This window comes from Camelus bactrianus, chromosome 11 (genome assembly GCF_048773025.1).
Source record: "Camelus bactrianus isolate YW-2024 breed Bactrian camel chromosome 11, ASM4877302v1, whole genome shotgun sequence".
Taxonomy (NCBI): Eukaryota; Metazoa; Chordata; class Mammalia; order Artiodactyla; family Camelidae; genus Camelus; species Camelus bactrianus.
In genome coordinates, this window is record NC_133549.1 from 6,325,856 (window position 1) to 6,342,891 (window position 17,036).

Sequence of the window (17,036 nt, forward strand, 5' to 3'; positions counted from 1 at the left end):
AGTTTCTCAAGGCCCAGGTGTTGGGGGCTGGCAGGTGGTCTGGGGAACGAGAGCCAGGGGAGAAGCCTGGGCAGTGGTGTGTTGGGGGAATGTGTGTGTGTAAGATGAGCAGGATGTGACCAATGGAGGGAGAACCAGGAGAGGAAAGATGAGACAGAGGAGAGGAGGAGGGGGCCTGTGGATGGGGAGTGTGTGGGAGCTGGTATCAGCATAGGGAAATCCCAGAAAGTTGGGCAAGTTTGGGGGACTGATGGGTTGCTTTTGGGGAGCTCCTCAGCAGTAGCCTTTATAGAAGTTGGGAAAGACCAGAGAGCTGGGAGAAACTGGGGGTTGGGAGGTGTGAGAAGGCAGGAATGATGGGCCAGGCCAGACAGGGGTGTGAGGGGTGGTGAGGGACTAGGCCTGGGCTTGGTGCGCTGCAATCCCCAGGCAGAGACCCGGGCCAAGCCTGCTTCCCAGTGGTGGGTGGTGGTGTCCGTGGGGCTTGGGTCTTGAGGTCAGCGTTGCAGCTCTGGGTATAGCATGGAAGGGGACCTCCCTCCTCCTGCCCAGCCCCCAGCTCGGGGGGAATCATTGGGGCCAACCCTGGGACTGTGATGACCCCCAGATCCTGGAGAGGAGGGAGGACTCCAGAGCTGTCCAGGCTGCAGAGCCCGGCTCTGGCGAGTCTGACTGATCTCAGGTGTAAGTGCACAGAGTTGGGTAAGGCAAGGATGCAAAGGTCCAGCTGGAGGCCACCCTGGAGGAGCTGTTCATGGTTTAAGAATGGCCCCTTCTGGGCTCAGCCTTCCTGTGTCAGGAGGCTAGGAGTCTAGGAAATTTCTCCAATCCCCTCTTCCAGAGACCCCCAGTGTACTTGGAGGAAGAAAAAGCGGGGAGGGATGGAGAACAGGAGGCAGAGCCCAGGCAGCCAGGCTGGGACTGAGCTGCCTGTGATCAGTCACCAAAAGCCCCTGCATAAAGAAGCCCCTGGCACAGGAAAGCCACCGCGGACCTGCTTGCTCTGCTCTAGGCCAGCAGGGCAGAAGGAAGTCATTGATCCGTTTTTGGGATAGGGGCCAGGGCCATTGGCCTGCGGGGAAATTTTCTGGCTCCTGGGATGACATTCCTATGACCATGTCAGGGCCTTTAGGTGCTGCCTGAGGTCATGCCGGCTTGGCTCAGTCCATTCTGTGGGGCATGGTTCATACATGAGGTGGCTTGGTTGTCAGAGACTTGTGTGACCTGGTGGCAGCATGTGCCATGTGCATGTGTAACTCATGTCAAGTGTGTTGGCCTATGGGGGCGGGTGTATTTCTGTGCTGGTGGACCAAGGAGAGCCTTAATCTCTCCTACCCGGCTGGAACTCCAGCCCAGAACTCCCACCACCTGGCAACCTGCAGTCCTGCGAGCACCTAAAGGCCAAGGGTGGAGGTGGGATGGGGAAGGAGAGCCCCTCTCTAGGCCTGGTCGTGACCCATCCTCTCCTCCAGGTGCCATCTTCCAGGAGAATGTGGCCAAGGACGACAGGGCATTTCCAGCTGGCCGCAGCAGACCTGAGCCTCAGCGATGACATCCTGCAGAGCTAGAAGATCACCTGCTCCGTCAAGGTCATCGAGGTCAACAACCCTTTTCAGGCCCTGCAGGAAGGTGAGTGGCCGGCCCCTGTTCCCAGGGCTAACAGGGGTGGGGCCTGCCAGGCGGCACAGCACTGGAGACCAGCGGGGTTGTTACCAGATGGGCTGCGCAGGGCCCCCAGTGCCCCTGGGCAGTCGCTGTGCTACACAAGGTGCGCACTCCCTCCCTGGCCCACCAAAGCCATGGCACAGGGAGTGCTCTGCCCTGCGGGACTGGAGTGGAGAGCTTGTGAGCAGGTGAGCTCAGCTCCTTTTGGACCATGTCACAGGCATGCGAGGCTCGTTTCCAGCTCCGTGGGCCAGTGTGTGTGCCCAGCACTGGTGGCACAGGTGTGTGTGGCTCAGGGCCCTCTTTTTGTTGTGTTTGTGGGTGGGTGTGTCTGTGCACCGGGTGTCTGGGGTGGTGCCCCTCCCCTGACCTGGGTGGGCTGGTGTCTTCTTCGCTGCCTATGGAGGAGCCTCTGGCACCCAAGCCCGTGGTCTCCCCTCTCAGGAGCACAAGCCTGGAGGCACAGCATTTCACAGCCCCTCTGTGCTTTGGCCTGCCTATCTCGGCTGCTCTTTGGTTTTGGAGGAACCAAGCTCTCTTGCCTTCCCTGCCTGGGCCAGAGGTGGGCGCTGTTGGACCAGGGAAGGAATGGAGTTGGGCCAGGCCAGGCTTGGGGGTGGGGGGTGGGAAGAAGAGCAGGGAAGCAGGTTGATGTTGATCACGTGACTCACAGGGAGGCTGCCTGCAGCCACCTGTGTGGGCGGGGCTCTGGGAACCCGTGGCCGCCACTGCACTGAACTGCAGTCTTGCTGCAGCCTTATGCTTCTGAGTGTGCGTCGCGGACAAAACCCAGCCAGCCTGGCCCGGTCCCTGAACAGCTGGCTGTAGAGCCAATAACTTGCTCTATTTGGTGGGCAGGGGTCTGGCAGAGCCAGTTTCAAATCCCAGCTCTGACTGATTTGCTGTGTGATCTTAAAAGGTCACTCACCCTGTCCAAGCCTTAGTTTCAGTGTCTGTGAAATGGGGCTACCTCAGCGTTGTGGTGGTGGGTCTAGAGAGGTAATGCACACACAGCAGGAAGGAGGCTGTTGGCAAGCAGCCATCCCTGGGGAGCCCAACAGCGGTGTGCTGAGCCCCGTGCTGTAGTTAAGGGTTTGGGCGGTGGCACATTGTACCCTAAGTGGGCCTTGTTTCTCTTTAAGTCCTGGGTACCATTTGCTCTGCTCTCCTGTTCCCTGGACAATACATGACACCCCTTGGTCTCTGGGCCCTGCCTGGTTCTACCAACCCCCAGGTCAGGGCAGAGACATGGACCCTGCTGGCTAGACACCATCCTCCCCGGGCCCTTGGCTAGAGCTCTTGGCTCAGTCTGTCCGTGTGCCGGCCCTGATGTGGCCTGAGCCCCTGCAGGCTCGACCCGGGCCTGGCCTGGCAGGCGGTCTCCGTGCTTTCTTTTCCGTACGCAGCCCTCCTGCTAGGTGCAAAGGCAGAGGCATTAGGCCTTGCCTTAGCTCTGCTCCTGGCCTGGGGTTGGGGGCTTTTTTCCATCCTTTAGTCTGAGTACCCAGAGGCCTAGGAGGAAGGGCGGGGCCACACTGTGGTCCCTCGTCTGGGTTCTGGGCCCGAAGATCTGAGACCTGAACTTCGCACTGGGCTGGGCTCCCGGGGCGTGTCACAGTGGTGCCCATCTTGGGAGGCCAGTGCCAGGAGCTGAGGGGCCCTGACTTGGTTCCGCCCCAGGGTCCTGGCTGCCTTCCCTGTCATGGCTGCAGACATCAGGTGCTGCTCCCCCTCAGTCCTGGGTGGTTCCAGGGCACCTGCCCTCACTGGTCTCTTCCTCCCTCCCTCCCAGGCTCTTACTGAGGGGGTTGGCCTCCCACTGCCTCAGGGCCCACACATGTGGGATGAGATCCCTGCAGCTCCAAGGGCCCTTACACTGGGGTACAGTGGCCTGAGGCTCTCTCCACCCCACAGCCCTTTAGATGTTTAAAGACAGCTACTGTGCCCTCAGACTTTTTCAGGCTTCACATCCTGCAGCCTGAATATTTCTCATTCGGTTCTCTTTTGGAATTGTTCATTTTGTCCTTGCCCCTCTGAACACACAGCATCCCTGATATCTCTTGATAGGGGACTTAATTTGCTGACCTCAGCTTTCCTGCCTCTAAGATGGGGACAGTGGTCCCTCCCTTAACAGGTTGTTTCCAGGACCAAATGAGGTAAGGACAGTGGAGAACTTAGCTGGTGCCTGGCACTAATCAGTAAAAGCCCCTGGATGGATTACAGGGCAGATGGACACGTGGGACCTCTGTTCTCTGAGACCCCCTCAAGCTCAGGGCCCCACAGCATGTGGGGCTTGTTGCATTTATAGTTGCCCCGTCCTGCCACCTCATGCCAGCCTTTCCCTCCTGGTCAGCTTCTGGATTTGAAGGCCTCTCCTGGCAAGAAATGATAGGAGCTGATGGCACAGCCTCTCCTGGTCAGGGGCCACTTCCACGGGGGATGCTGAGGCCCAGCACAAAGGCTACAGTCACACCGAGGGGGTTTCCCATGCTCACCATCTGGAGTGGGGAATAGTTTTGGGGGACCCACTTCTGGAAGGTGTTTCCCCTCCTGAGCTGTTCTGTCAGGGGCTCAGGGCCACTGGTCTGTCCATCCCCTCTGAGATGTGCCTGTGGGGCTGGGAGTGGGTGGTGATGGAAGGGAGGTTACCCAGGGGAAGCAGATGCTCACCCTGGGCTCCGGGTGCTGGCCTTGGGGGCTGTGTGGGCTGATTGCTGTCTGGGTGTTGGGTGTGAGCAAGGAACTGGGTTTCTGGTCTGTATGTAGTAGTTTGTGTCTGCTCATCCCACACTCCCAATTTATCCCTTCCCTCTGCTTTCCCCCTGGTAACCATAAGTTTGTTTTCTGTGTCTGTGAGTCTCTTTCTGTTTTGTAAAGAAGTTTACTTGCATCTGGGTTTCTGTTCTTGTCTCCCACCTGGGAATCCTCTGGCGGGCTTGGGAGACCCCCTCCCTGGCCTCATTCTCCACATGTGTGAAATGGGGATGATGACTTGGGGAAGGGAAGGGGAATGAGGAGAGAGGAGCAACTGGAGGTGTGGGGCCTGCGAGCCTGGCTGCTCGAGCTGCCGACAGCATTACCCCCGCACCCCTGCAGGAGGTGGTGAGTGGTGCCCATTTGCAAGGAAGTAGCTACCAACCCTCCCGTGTTGGCCTCTGAGGAAGCAGGAATTAGAACCCTCCTGGTGAGCCAGGGCTGAAGGGGCTTTGAAGCTCTGTGTTATTATTGATGGAGTCCTCATTTGGTGCATCCTGGGGAGCACAGCTTGGGGGTCCAGCTGTGTCAGGCTGCTTAGCTCCTGGAACTTCATTAAAGGAAGGACTGTGGGTCTGTTACGAGTATCAGCTCCCACTGAGCAGTGCTGGTGAGTGCTCCAGGTGAGCTTCTAGATGGCGGGGTGCAGCTAGCTGGACAGGGACTGCATGCCAGCTTTGCTCCAGCCTTGCCTCTGGGGCATTCTTTAGGAAGCCCTCCCTGGCTGCTCTGTTCCCTGAGGGAGCTGGGGCCTTCACTCTGTGGCCATGCCATCCTGCCCATCTCCCCACATGTCTTAGGGGTCACCTGTGGGGTCTGGGAACGCAGGCACCATTTGTTCTGCCTCTCACAACTCCCAGCAATGCAGGAGCACAGCAAGTGTTTGTTGAGTGGCTGTGTGACTGTACCTGTGGCATGTACACGTGTGGGCCTGCAAACACACAGGAGTGTCGCCTGTGTGCCCTAGTGAGCTCCCAGGCATAACACCTGCAGATGGGCTGAGACCCTGGTGGTGGGAGGGTCCAAGGATCGTCTGCTTAGAGAGCTCCTTCCTGTCAGGACCCCACTTCTGTGACAAGGAGGCTGAGCTACATGCCCTGGGTGATGTGGAGTTTCTGCCTCACATGTCTGAGAGGAAGCTGTTGCCCCCATGTGTGCTTGCGGGACTGCTAAGTTGGACCACCTGAGAATACCGCCCCCCAGCCTCACGTCAGGGAATCCTGCCGAGGGTCTGAAGTCACTCTCCGTGTTAGTTATGTTAGTCATGTGGGTGTCAGGAACACCTGTACTGGCCTAAGCAAATAGGGATATTTATCAGGCCATATAGTGGAAAAGGCCTCAGGCTGTGTAACTTCAGGCGTGGCTGGATCCAGGGGCCCAAATGGTATCCTTGGGACATTGCCTCCTTTTCCTCACCCTGCCCCTGCCTACCTGGGGGTGGGCCTCCCTCCCAGCCAGCCTTACCCATTCAGAGCCCCCAGGCTGTTGCAGGCTCATGTCTAATCAGCCCAGCCCCCTGGCCCTGCCCCACGGGAAGAGGGAGACTGTTTAACAAGAGCCTCCCAAGTGTCCCAGGATTGCTGCTCATGGGCCCGGCATGGAGACAGCCTACTCCCAGACCAGTCCTGGTGCCAGGAGAGTGGGATGCCAGTCCCTGAGCTGAGAGTGCAAGGGGCAGAATGGATGTGGGCGGTGTCATCTGAAGAAGAGAAAGGAGGCTGGGTCCACCCAACATAAGCTTGCCCTCCGCCTCCTCTTTGCTGCCCCCTGGAGGTGAGAGCAGCCGCGCTGCATGGGGCTTCTCTGCCCACCGGGTGCTCTGGGGGTCGGGATTGGACTGGAGGCTGTGCGGCCACACTGGTGATGAAACCTTTCTGCACAGTGGATTCCAGACCTCAGACTTCGAGGACTTGAAAGCTCTCTGGGGGCGGGCAGCATTAGGAAGGAAAGAGGCAGGCTTTGAGCTCTGTTCTGTGCTCATGGGGGCAGGTAGGAGACCAGATGGGGGCTGGGCAGTGCGGGAAGGCTTTTGGGGGGAGAGACACTTGCACTGGCCCAAAGGTCATGAGGCTTTGAGTATAAGATATGAGTGTTTCAGGCTCATAGGAAAGATTGAGCTGAGCTGGGCAGTGAGGGAAGGGTGGGGACCAGCCTGGTGGGGCAGGGGCTGGGAGGGGTAAAGAAGGGAGAGGATGCTGGGTCTGAGCCCCTCCCCCCAGGTGTCCTGAGGGTCCCTGTGGATGTGATGTGACCGGGACCTCTCTTCACACCCTTAAGTCCTGAAGGGAGGACGACCTGATGGCCAGGAGTTGGAGCACACTGCTCTGTGGCCTCCTCCAGGTCCTGGGGTGTCTGTGTCCTTCCCCTCAATGTGTGTGATGTCACCATCTTATTCCCAGGAGGGGGGTGGGTGGTGGGTCTTGGCCTTACACACCGTGCCCCCACTTTATATGTAGCCACAACCCATAACCTTGGCTCCAGACTCAGCCTTTCCCACCTGGGAAGATCTTTCCTATCCCCACACCCTGTTGTGGGCAGGGCTGTCTGCTGCCTTAGGGATGGCTCATTTGTGGTCACCCCTGAGAGCTCACCCAGGTTCCAAAGGAGGGTGAGAAATCCCAGGTTGGCAGCGAGAGACCTGGCTTTGCCCCATACCCCAGGCCAGCTCTGCTCCTCCTTCTGTCTGGTGGGGACTCTGCCCCAGGCTACTGTGGACCCTGGGGGGCTGGACTGACCATGGCAGAATTAGGAGGGCAGGAGGGAGCTGCCTTATTGACAAGGGCTCCCACATCCTCCTGGGCAGGTTCTGTCCTGCTCTGAATAATTGAATAGAAATCCTCCACACATGAGACAGAGCTCTCTCGGGCTCTGCCTAATCTCATTAAGAAGTCTCCTGACAGTCTCAGTAGGTGGCTGGATGCTCAGAGAGGTTTATCTCTGCCACAGGGTGGTTAGGCCCCAAGTGTGTGGACCTGGGATCAGGCCCCTACCCCACTGCCCTCCAAACTCAGGCTTAGGCAGAAGTGGTGCTTCACAGCTCTGCCAGCCACCAGCAGTTCTTACTCAATCAGTTATGGTTTGCTGGGCTTAATTACTTTAAAATTATTAATTTCAGCTGGAGAAAGCAGGCAGTGGAGGTGGAGGAAGCAATGGGGCCCTCCTTAGGGCCGTGAGGCTGGTCAGGGCTGATGGGATGGTTTCCAGCTGGGCCAAGACCACTCTCTGGGAGAGCTCTGGCAGGCTGCCCATCCTGCCTGCCGGGTGTGGCAGGGACAGACAAGTGGGCTAAGAGTATGATCTGTGCCACAGGAGAATGTAGCCAGCCCAGGGGCCCTGGGAGCACAGATTGGGTGCCTAATCTTGTTTGGGAGCAACCATGGGAGGCATCCTGGAAGAAGTGACTCCTGAGCTGGGTCTTGAGGTGGGTATTCAGAGGCTTGATCAGAGTAAAGATCAAGATGTTTGATGAGACCATAGGTATTGGTGTGCTGTTTCATGAAATGACACAAAGTCAAGCTGTCTGTCTATTTTTGAGGTGTTAGCAGCAATGATGTTCAGTGCTTATTACATTGGTTAATCCATTTGGGGGTGATGAATGATGATATTCTAATTACATCATTTCTTTTTTATTTATCAGCTGGTTTAATTTTGTAAAGGGACACTTCCCTTCATCTACAGCCACCCATTGAAGCAGTTCATAGAGGAAAGGCAGGTTAGATGCTTCTTTCTTTTCATTTATTAATCCCATTATTAAGACAATGAATTACTACCCTGACATCCAGCAAAGATGACAAATTAATTTTAAAAACCAAGATGAAGTCAAGGATTAAAACCTATTTGATGGATTATAATGCACTACAGTTATTGTATTTGCTGCTGTTCAAACTGTCTCATCTTGTCACCAGTTGGAACCACTTCAGGTTAACTCTTAAGTCCTTTTGATGTGACCCTAGAAGTCTGAAAGTTTCCTTGATATCTGGTTTGCCAAGATGTTTCAAGCTCTTCTTGTATGTTTCCTGCCCAGGACTAGAATCAGTCATTTCTACAAGCAACCTTAGTTTCTTTTAGTGGGAAATAATATTGAATACTAAATATTTGATATTGGTATCCCCCCTGCTTCTGGCTTGATGATTGTTTCTAGGTCTTTTCAGTGCGAAGTGCTAGATAGTACATATATGGAAAAATTCTCTGGTTGTTTATACAGATACATCCAATTCAAATTGAGAACTGTTAAGATTTTTACTTAACCTCTTCTGTGACATCTGTTTCTGCTTTCTTCCTCACTGGCAAATCTGATTCTCAAAGGCACAGGTAATAATTGAATTAGAATATCCAGCTAGTCATTTGTTTCACCTCAATTGATGCACACCCAAGTTCAGATGAAAAATATCCGTAATACCATGTAAGACCTCACTGAGAGAAACTGAAGACAACAGGAATAAATGGGATGACATTCCATCCAATGGATTTGAAGAGTTAATATTGTTAAAAAATACCCAAAACGACCTACAGACTTAAGGCAATCTTTAATATAATCCAATGGCATTCTTCACAGAAATAGAACAAACCATCCTAAAAATTGTATGGAAACACAAAATACACTCGATAGCCAAAGCAATCCTGAGAAAAAGAACAAAGCTGAAGGCATCACATTCCCTCATTTCAAATGATATTACAAAGCTATAGTGATCAAAACAGTATGGCATTGCTATAAACACAAACCAACAGATGAATGGAACTGAATACAGAGCTCAGGAATAAACCTATGCATATATCATCAGTTACTTCAGTCAATTTACAACAGATGGTTAAGAATATACAATAGGGAACAGATACTCTTCAGTAAATGCTTATGAGAATGCTGGACAGCCACAAGCAAAAGAAAGAAACCGAGCCACCATCTCAAACCATCCACAAAAATTAACTTAAAATAGATTCAAGCCTTGAATGTAAGATCTGAAACTGTAAACCTTCTAGGAAAAAAAAAAATGGCAGTCAGCTTCTTCATGTCAGCCTCAGTGATAATCTGCCTCCAAACCAAAGGAAACAAAAGCAAAAATAAACAAGTGGGACTACATGAAACTCAAAAGCTTCTGCACAACAAAGGAAACCAACAAATAAAAAGCTCCCTGTGAATGGGAGAAAGTGTTTGAAAATCATAATTGACGTGTGGATAATATCCAAAACATGTGAGAAATCATATAAATAAATAGGAAACAAAAAATAAACAAGCTCTATGATTATAAAATGCATAGAAGATCTAAATAAATACTTTTTAAGGAAGATATACAGGTGGCCAGTAGGTACAAGAACAAAAGCTCAATGTCACTAATCATCAAGGAAATGCTAATGAAAACCACAATGAGACATCACCTCACAGTGAATACAATGGCTATTATATATATTTTAAAAAAGCCCAAGACCTAACAAATATTGGAGAGGATGTTGAGAATAGGGAACCCTTGGGCACTATTGATGGGAGTGTAAGTTGGTGCAGTCACTATGGAATACAGAATGGAGTTTTCTTAAAAAATTAAAAATAGTACGACCAACAAACCTGCTATCCACTTCTGATATTTATCCAAAGAAAAGGAAAACACTAACTTTTTTCTTAAAAATTGAAGTAGAGTCAGTTATAATGTGTCAATTGCTGGTGTACCATTCAATGTCACAGTCATGCATGTAAGGAAAACACTAACTTGAAAATATATATGTACCCCTATGCTCACTGTAGAATTATTTATAATAACCAAGATATAGAAACTACACAAGTGTATGATGACAGAATAGTGGATAAAGAAATGGTGATACAGGTGTACAATGGAATATTATTCAGCCAAATAAAAGAATGAAATCTTGCAATGTGATAATATGGAAGGACTCCAAGAGCATTATGCTCAATGAAATAACTCAGACAGAGAAAGGCAAATACTGGAGGATTTCACTTATATGTGGAATTAAGAAAGAGATCCAAGCTCATAGATAACAGAGAACAGACTGGTGGTTCCAGAGGCAGGAGGTGGGTGTGGTGAAATGCGTGAAGTTGAAGAGGAACTATCTTCCAGTTTTAATACAAATGACGCATGGAGATGTAAGAAGCAGCATGGTGACCATACTTAGTAATATTATACTGCATATTTGAAACTGGCTAAGAGAGTTGACCTTCAAAATTCTGAGAAAAAAAATTGTTTACACATGTATTGTGATGTTAATCTAGACTTCAAATAGGGAAAAACAAACCTGACTCCATATTGATCTGTTTCTTTGATTTCAACCTTTGTATTCTATTGCTTTTGCTACAAGGTAATCACTAAAAGAATGTTGCCTCTAGCATGAAATGTACAGGAGAGCCTATTCTCAAGGCTCTCTCTCTTAAAGAACACCTTTCTATTCATGTAGAAATAAAAAAGTTGCAAAACAGAGAAAAACATTGGTTTTGTGGAGATTTATAGGAACATTGTGAGCAGATCTAAAGCAGCAATGAAAGGATCAGGTACTTGGAGGTTTGTACCAACCAACAACAACCCCTTCCCTTTTAGTATAAAAGAAACCTGAATTCAAACTTGAGTAAGAAGGTTTTGTGAGACACTAGTCTGCTATTATCTCCGTCGGCTGGCTTTCTGTATAAAGTTGCTATTCCTTGTCCCAGCGACTCCTCTTTCAATGTATTGGCCTCTTAAGTGGCAAACAGTACCAGCTTGGACTCATTAACTGACTTATTGTGATTACTTCACAGTGTATACAAGTATGGAATCATTATGTTGCTCATTTGAAACTAACTTAAGTTGTGTGTCAAGTGTACCTCAAAAAACAAACAAACAGAAAGCTATGGTATCCTAGCACAAATATAATATAGAACTAGCTGTGACTGCTGAAAAGTTCAAACTTTTGTTGCATCACATGTCAGGTCTCTCCTCCCGCTTCCCCCCATCTTGTTTGTACCATTTCTACATTCTCAGAACATAAAGCCATTAACAGATAGGCTGGGACCTGGGACCCTTTACCCAAGGGCTTGTGATTTTATGGCAGAAAACCCAGTGACACCATGTCTGCTACAGGGCCAAGTACTGTTTGTCCTCTGTCTAGGATGTATATTTCTATATTCTGTATACTTTTTAGTTTTTAAAATGTAATTTTATAAGGAAGCAAAATAAGGTGGCAACAGTTGATCTTTTTCTCTTTTCTCTAGTCTCCTACGAAATCTGTATATAGTGCCAGACATTGGACCCATCCAGACTGAGAACTACCTGGGCCACCGGGAGTAAAACCTCAGACTGTCACAGTAAGTGAGCTGTAAGTGTCTTTCTGAGATTCCTACTAATGTTTGGGCATCGATATTGCATCTGGCCAAGGCAGGGCCTGGGCTGTGAGGGCAGGTGCGAGAGATGGAGAATCAGATTTCTTTGCCAAAAGATATCTATGAGGGACCCTAGGGGAGGAGCAGGGCAGCTCTGTGAACTGGGTCTTACTGGATGTGGAGTCTCCTCTCTCGCACTCCCCCTGAGCCCATCCCGGTCTCTGTTGTTGTCGTGGGGCACGTGCCGTTCCTGCAGGGAGATGGAGCAGGGACTCCATGGACCAGGTCCTGTCCCATCTCCTGTGTGGGGTCCTGCAAACACAGTGCCCAGCAGCCAGGCAGAAACCTCAGAGCCCTGTTAGGCTGTCTTGGCTGGTTCTGGATCTACAAGACATCTCCAGTCCAGACACACACACACACAACCCTATGCACAGATCTCGATCAGAGACTAAAAAGCTGACAACCTGAGAGCCTTGGATTCCCATTGGTACAGATTAGAAGCCCCTCAGGAGTCCTCTCTCCCCCCTGCCAGCCCTGTTCTTGGGTGTGCCATGACAGGACCACCGGGTTACCGAAGTGTTCAACAACCTGTTCTTGCCCAGAGGGGACACCTCCCCTCAAGTAACCTTTTCCCCACATGGAGATGAGGGGAAGTGGGCCTGCCCAGGGAGGGCTCCCAGAGCTGACTGGTCCCAGACTGGCCTGCTCCAAGCCACCCTGTTACCGTAGGCGACCTCCTTATAATATACCAGAGGTGTTGGGGCTGAGGGTTCAATAAATGCCTACAGCCTCTCAGAAACCTCTCACTCCAGGATTTCCTGAATGAGAAGCCCCGTGAGGTAGTGAAACACATGGAGAACATGTTTCTCTGTGAACTGTCTCTAGCCAAGTGAGCTGGCTCTGGGGCCGTCATTAGAATGTGGGTGCCTGGTAACCAGGTTCCATTTCTGTTGGGGTCTTTGGTCAAGGAAGTGACATCACTTTCTGGGGTCCACTCCCTTGACCCCCCTCCTCAGACAACACCTCCACACACAGCCCTCTGGGCTGCTGCCTGCTCACCCCCTTCTCCTCACAAACCCACCTCTTCCACAGTTACAGCAGCCCTGCCCTCTTCACGGCTCCCAGGGAGGCTCTGTGTGCAGCTGTGAGGAGAGGACCTGGCTTCGAGACTCAGCAACTCATTCCTACCTATTCCTCATCTTGGATTTATCCTGGTGTTTCTCCAGGATGGTCTCCCCATCTGCACAGTGGGGCTGATTCTAGTCGTACTTCTAGGGACGTCCTCAGGCGCATGCGGGATAAGACCTGAGAAGTGTGGGGGTGGTGTCACCTGTAGGCGATGCCTCCAACCACATGTTTTGTCTTATTACCACCTGCACATCTGTTCCTCTCCTGATCCCGCCCACAGTCCTTATTTAATGTCACTGTGCACGTGTGTCTGTGTGTGTGTGTTTCTGTGTGTGTGCTTGTGCACATGTACAAGCCAGTGCTCACTCTCTGTGTGGCCAGCAGAAAACTCCCCCCACGTGGGAGGGTTGGGCAAGAGCTTCCTGAGGTCTGAGGGTTTCTAATTTCCAAAGCAAACCTGAGGAAAGGGGTCCAAGCCTTGGCCAGCAGGTCAGAGCCCCGTGACCCCAGGCCATGCAGGCAGCAGCGGCTGGAGCTGGGGTCACAGACTCACACAGTCTGGTTCCACTGTCCACACTCAGAACCACAGTGCTGGGGGCAGGGGGACTGTCCCCTTCATGGGCACACAGCCTGGCAGGGTCATCTTCTCTGGCTGGACACACAGTGTTCCAGGGACAGATGGGCAGTTGAGTGGTTGCTGTCACCAGAGAGATCTGACAGTCTCATTTGGTGCTGCCTCTTATGTTCCTGTCCTCACATGCCTCTCCCCAAGTTCCGACCCCAGTATAAACCGTCACCTTCCCCAGGAACAACAGGATTTTTATCCGCTGGAGTAAGAAGACCCTCAGTCTCAGTGGAAATTCCCTGCTAATCAGCTTCTCCCAGTGATTTCATGAGGAAAGTGTATCAGATTTGATCTAATCTCAGAAGTGTCTAAGGTTCAGTTAGCCCCAAACTGCCTTCTGGAAATCTCCTCCCACCCATTCCCCTGTCCATGCTGCAGCTTCATCTCCCCACCTGCTCAAACCAGAACCTGGGGCCCTGTCTGCTCCCTCTTTCTTCCTCACCCTACATGCAGCCAGCTCCTCCCCTGTCCCTGGGTCCCAACTCCAAGTGAGTTCATCAACTCTCTGCATGCCCCTCCCCTCCCTGTCCAGGCCACCACTGACACTGTCCTGGATTCATGCTCTCTGCTTCCCTTTCTCACTCCCTCTGACCCAAGAGAGGGATGTTTAAAAGACAAATCTGTTCCTGTCACTCTAACACACAGGGAACCTCTCAGAGGCACTATGGGGAAAAGCCCCAATCCTCAGCCAGACCTGAAGGCCCTCCTCCTGCCAGCAGCCCACCTGGCCTTGCTCCCCTCAGTCCAGCCACTCTGGCCTCTGTCTGTTCTTCCAAGAACCACCCCCTGCCCCACCTTCAAAAGCCCTAAGCTGGGAGCACATTGAGCACTTTACCTGGATGACTCCTCCTTCAGGTTTACCTCAAATGCTGGGTGTTGGTCTGCCCTGGGCCCTCAGCTCCTCCCCTAGGGCTCTTTCCATCAACCAGGGAGTCGTTATTGTAGTCTGCTGGGCCCCATGGTTGGTTTGGGGAAATTTCAGGAACCTAAGATCCTGGGCAAACTCCCAGTCCCTAGCCCTGTGACTCCTCATGCCACTAGCTTGCAGGTGACCCAGAGGGCTGTCACCCCATGTCAACCTTGGAGAAAAGGCCCTGGAGCCCTCCAGAGCCCCTCCCTGTGGGTTTTCCAAGGGGAATTAAAGGGAGGAGCAAGCCAGAGCAGTGGGTGGGGCTTTCAGATCCTGACCTTCTCATCACAAGCCCAGCTCTTTAGTTTCCTAAGCTGGTCTTCCAGGGCTCAGGGCTCCTAGTCTCACCTGGGTGCAATCCTCTCTTCTTTTGTTTTACGATGTGGCAGGTACAACTTGCCTGGCACTCTTCCAGGCACTGGCAATACTGCAGTGAATGAAACCTACAGAGCCTGCCTGCTTGGAGCTTACAGTCTAGTGTGGGGAGAGTGATCATTAATATGTTTACATCTCTGTTGGATCTGACCCCTGCCCCCTCCCTCCAGCTGCTACCCCATCTCTCCTTCCCTTTAAAGCAGACACTGTCAGAGGCTTGTCTAGAATCTGCTCTGATGGAATTATCTGTCTTTGAGAAGAGCATTCTGAGTGGAGCAAACAGCAAGCCACAGGGGTGTTCAAGGGATTCAGATATTCCAGGGTGCTGGGGTGGGTGGCAGGGCAGCAGGGATGAGGCCTGGGAGGGAACCCTAGAGAGAGGTGTGCTGCTCTGCATGAGGGGGAGGCAGGAGGGCTCTTTGCCCAGCAGTGACAGGGTAGACACCCAATAACTGAGTCCCTGTGGCTGCTGTGGCTGAGAACAGACTGCAGGGGACAAGAGAGGGGCTCTGGGTCCAGGCAGGGGTGATTGTGCTGTCAGGAGACCAGGGTGGTGCTGGTGGATGGGTGAGAAGAGGCTGGATTCCAGGTCTCAGCTGAAGCTAGAGAGGTTAGGGTTTGCTGTTGGATTGGGTGTGGGGTTTCAGGGAAACTCACAAGTTTCACCACATCAGAAAAGCTGGAACTGTCTGGGTGGGGGCAGGCTATTGGAGAAGCAGGCTTAGGGATAGAGAAAGGAGCTCACCTGTGGACAAATCCAGTTAGAGCTGAACACAGGACCTCTAGTGCTGATGCTGGTTAGATGCTGATGATAAAGGAGAGGAATTCAAAGGAAGTCTTGGCTGGAAACCAAGGTTTGTGGGTCAGGGAGAGACAGCACTTAAAGCCTTGGAACTAGGTGAGATCATTTAAAGACCAAATGTGAAAAGGAAAGGGCAAAACGTGTGTGTGTTGCGGTGGTGGGGAGTGGAGTAGACTGAGCAGGAGAAGCCACAGAGGTAAGAATCAGGAAGCTGTGGAGCAGGGAGAGCAGGGCCAGGTGAAGTGACTGTTTCATGGAGAAGGGGATGTCAGCTGTACCAAATGCTGATGGGGAAAGATGAGAATTGAGGGGTGACCACTTGATTTAGCAACATGGAGGCCACAAGTGACCTTTACAGCGTGATTGGGTGAATGGTGGGGGTGAGGCTTGGAGTGGGTTCTAGAAAGAAGTGGCAGAACATTTGGAGGGGAGTCTGGACAAGCCTCTGACAGTGTCTGCTTTAAAGGGAAGGAGAGATGGGGCAGCAGCTGTTGGAGATACGAGGGTCCAGATCCGATAGAGAGGTGAACACACTGATGCAGGAGAGGAGGGAGTTACTGGAGTGATGTCCTAGGGTGGAGAGCTTGACTTTCCAGGAGCAGAGAGCGAGGGGAGGTGGAGACGGAGGAGGGTCCGAGGAGCAACTGCATTCCGGCCGAGCCGACACCGCGGGCCAGGGCAGTTGGACTCCCGCGGCAGGAGGAGCTTGATCCTCCGAGGTGGCGGGGCGCTCCTTTCCTTACCCTTTCGGAGCTGCTCCCGCTCCCTCTTCGGAGCCATACTTCATCGTGGGCGCGCGGTCCTGGCGTCGGGTAGCCGGCCTGGCGCAGCCCGGAGGCCTGGGGTGAGGATCGGTTGGTGCGGGCGGGGGCGCCGGGGTCTAGCCCGGGGGACGGAGGGCGGCGACCGGGCCCGGGCTGGGGTCGCGCCGCTCTTCGGGGTCCCTGGGGGCTCGGCTTGTAGGGAGGGGGCGCTGCGATGGCGCGTCAGGGAGCTGGGCTGGTGGGCAGGGTATTGGGGATGGGGGGGCCTGTGGTTTCTGTCCGGGGCTGCTGAGGCTGAGTCTGAGGGAGGAACACTGCGCCTCGGGACTCGCCCGGGCCTGGGTGGGGGACGGGACTCTGCCTTCCCAGCCTCCGCAGGCGGTTGGGGTTAGGGCGCTGGGCCTGGGACGCCACCCTAGGTCCTGTCTGCCCTGGGGATGGGGCCAGTGGACTTTCCCTCCAGGTTCCCTCCTTCATTCTTAAGGACAAATTGTTAGGAGAATTGTTATTGTCTGTTTTAATGTTCTGCCTATGTGAGTTTGGCACTGGCACTTAGTCTAACTACCAGCAACTTTAAATTTAAATCTTAGAGGATCCAAACTTCTAGTACAGATGGTGCGATGTTGCCAGGAAGGTTTGCACGTATAAAATCCGTGTCTTGTATGTATATTTTCTTGCACAGTTCAGGTGAGTGAAAGCGGCTTGCAAGGTCCTGA

General features: G+C 52.5%; 1 long non-coding RNA gene across 1 annotated transcript in view; it reads left to right on the forward strand.

Annotated features, from left to right (window-relative positions):
* LOC141579014 (uncharacterized) overlaps positions 1-17,036 on the forward strand; it is a 53,874-nt gene that overhangs the window by 20,033 nt on the left and 16,805 nt on the right. Inside the window, exons 3-4 of the long non-coding RNA XR_012509896.1 lie at positions 1,473-1,629; positions 11,609-11,712. This is a non-coding gene — a long non-coding RNA (uncharacterized LOC141579014). The remainder of the gene's footprint in view (positions 1-1,472; positions 1,630-11,608; positions 11,713-17,036) is intronic.